Source organism: Nicotiana tomentosiformis, chromosome 3, assembly GCF_000390325.3.
Source record: "Nicotiana tomentosiformis chromosome 3, ASM39032v3, whole genome shotgun sequence".
Taxonomy (NCBI): Eukaryota; Viridiplantae; Streptophyta; class Magnoliopsida; order Solanales; family Solanaceae; genus Nicotiana; species Nicotiana tomentosiformis.
The window spans coordinates 75,087,889-75,091,245 of NC_090814.1; the positions used below are offsets into that span (position 1 = coordinate 75,087,889).

Below are 3,357 nucleotides of genomic sequence, written 5' to 3' on the forward strand. Positions count from 1 at the left end.
TTCTAGCAACTACAACCTCTGGTAATGTCAATTTCGCCACCGGCGTAACTGCATTTTCATCAATTGACCACAATCACCCACTCTTCCTTCAACCAACAGACACTTCAGGTAGTACTCTGATCTCTCTTCAACTTACTGGTTCAGATAACTATGCGCTATAGAGTAGGTCTATGAGGATTGGTATGTTAGGTAAGAGCAAGTTAGGTTTTGTAGATGGTCGATTTCCTAAGTCTAAGTTTGAACCTGAACTTCATGATAAATGAGAGAAAGTGAATGTTGTAGTTCTCTCATAGATAATAAATGCAGTAAGGCCAGGTTTACTAAGTAGTGTAGTATATGCCTCTAATGCTCACAAGGTTTGGGAGGACTTAAAGGAGATATTCGACAAGGTAAATGGATCTAGGGTTCTGTATCTACATAGAGAGATTCATACCATCACTCAAAGTACCATGTCTATTGCTGACTACTTCTCGAAATTGAGAGATCTCTAGGATGAATTTGATGCGTTAATGCTCTGTCCTGGTTTTCCATGTCCTGAGTCTAAAAAATATGCCCAACACTTCGAGTATCACAGGTTACTTCAATTTCTGATGGGATTGAATGAGCCCTACTCACAATCAAGGAGCCAAATCATGATGATGTCTCCAATTCCTAGAATTAACAAAGCCTACTCTCTACTGATTGAACAAGAGAGTCAAATGAATCTGGCTAATTTCACTCAGACTGCTCAAACTACTGAAGGCATAGAAGGAGTTGTATTCTATAGTAATAAGAACCCAACAAATGCAGGTGGAATCTTCAAGTATAGAAAGAATCAGGTTCAGTGTGAATACTATCATTATAAGGGGCACAGAAAGGAGAATTGCTACAAACTTCATGGCTATCCATCAGACTTCAAAGGAAAGAAAAAGGGGCAGAGTTTTGGAGTATATACAAACAATGTGAGTAGTCTAATATTTCAAAATGCTGCTGAAGCAGGCAATCAACAAGTCTCTTATGGAACTCAACCAGGGATGCAGCAAGTCCAGCATGCTTACATGCCTCAGTTTACACAAACCACTCCTAACAATACTCCTGTTGTTCCTTTCTTCACCAAAGAGCAATACTAACAAATTCTTCAGATATTGTCCAAAGGGAATGACGAGGGTCCAGAATCATCTACCAAGTTAGCTGCTGCAGGTACTCTAGTTACTCTAATGTCTAATTATCTCAAGCATAATTGGATTATATACATAGGAGCCTCAAATCATATGACTTCACAACTACATGCTCTTACCTCTTGTCAAGCAATTCCCAGTTCAGAGAGATGCATTGTTCGAGATGCACTGTTCAATTACCGACTAGGAATTTAGTATTTGTATCACATAAAGGAACTTCCTCAGGACTTAAAAATAACAGTATCTCTAATGTTCTGTACATTCCAGACTTTAGATACAATTTGCTCTTAGTGTCTCAACTCACCAAAGAACTTCAATATATGGTTGCATTCTTCCCTGACTTCTGCATTTTCCAGGATCTCTACAGTGGTCATGTGAAGGGGATTGGTAAGGAGGAGCATGGTTTGTACATACTTCAAGGAGGATCATCACACTATTCTACAGCAACACCAAAAAATAAGTGTGCTCACACAGCCAACTTACTTGATTCTAAAGTAGTATGGCATAGGAGATTATGACATGCTCTTATTGATGTAATAAGGAAGTTAGATGCTCTTAGTACCTTAAAGACAGGAACTCATCATTGTCATGTATGCCCAGTTGCTAAACAGTCTAGATTTCCTTTTCCTTTAAGTACATCAGTGTCTCAATCTGCATTTCACTTAGTTCATTGTAATATCTGAGGGCCATATAGAGTTCCTTCTCATAGTGGTAAGAGGTATTTTGTCATAGTAGTTGATGACTTTACCAGATACACTTGGATTTTTCTGCTCAACTTTAAGTCAGAAGTTATAGTTGTACTAAGAGACTTTCTAACTCAAATAAAGAACTTGTTTTCAGTTTCCATAAAAGTCTTAAGGACTGATAATGGTAGTGAGTGTTTTAGTAATGAGTTTAAACAATTGCTCTCCGGTCTTGGTATATTTCATTAGAGTACACGTGTCTAAACCCTTCAACAAAATAGAATTGTTGAGAGAAAACACAAAACCATCTTAGACATGGCCAGGTCTCTCAGGTTTCAGGTTGTTGTTCCTCTAAGGTTTTTGGGTGAATGTGTCACCACTGCAGTCTACCTCATCAACAAGTTTCCATCTAGAACACTTGGGTACAAATCACTATTTGAGTTGCTTTATTTGCATCCTCTTTCACTGCAACACTTAAAGGTCTTTGGTTGTCTATGTTATGCAGTATGTCCCAGAATTGTTGACAAGTTCTCACCAAGAGCCATCCATGTTGTCTACCTAGGCTATTCTTCATCTCAAAAGGGTTATGTTCTGTATGACTTGAACTCTAAGTCTTTATTTGTTAACAGAAATGTTGTTTTTCAGGAAGACATTTTTCCTTTCAAGCATATGTTATCTCCTGTAGCATTATCTTTCCTATACTGGATCTGCTCTCACCAATTAGTGCAGATCCTAGATTATCTACCATAGAGTCCTTTCCTGGTGTTGATGTTCCTCCACGTGGGCCTGGTGTTACATCTGAGGGGGAGTTTCCTCCTTCTCCTGTTGCTGCTCCTCACCACATACCAAACCACTCTACAAATCCTGCAGGTGACCTCATAGATAATGCAGCACCTGTTGATACTCATGCTGAGGCTCACCTTGATTCTGCAGAAGTTGTTGATGCTGCAACACCTATTGCAGTAGTTAACTCACCTGGTGTTGTACCTGCTCAGGTAAGAAAATCCTCCAGGACAATAAGCCTTTATTATGGATGTAAGATTATGTGGTGCAGTCAAAAGCTACTAGGTGTTCTTATCCTATCTCAGCTTATGTGAGCTATTCTCACATTACTCCCTCATACAGTCAGGTCTTGTCAGCTCATTCAGCATGTTCTGAGCCTCAGTCCTTCAGTTAGGCAACCACTAATCCTTAATGTGTAGAAGCTATGAAGTTGGAGATTGCAGCCTTGGAGGAAAATAAAACCTAGAGCATCGTTGATCTCCCCCTAGAAAAATACCAATAGGGTGCAGGTGGATCTTCAAAATCAAGTACAAGGCCTCAGGAGAGGTTGAAAGATACAAGACCAGACTTTTTTCCAAAGGCTACAATCAAAAGGAAGGGCTGGACTACAGTGAAACCTTCTCCCATGTAGCTAAAATGGTAACAGTTAGGTCCATTGTAGCTCTTGATGCCTCTCAACACTGGATGATTTACCAGATGGATGTTCATAATCATTCCTTAATGGTGAATTGGTT

General features: G+C 39.4%; 1 long non-coding RNA gene across 1 annotated transcript; it reads left to right on the top strand.

Annotated features, from left to right (window-relative positions):
* Nucleotides 1–1,815, top strand: LOC117274716 (uncharacterized). Its single transcript, XR_011414775.1, has 2 exons — nucleotides 1–108; nucleotides 790–1,815. It is a non-coding gene; the product is annotated as an uncharacterized lncRNA (long non-coding RNA).
* The last annotated feature ends 1,542 nt before the right edge of the window (nucleotides 1,816–3,357 follow it).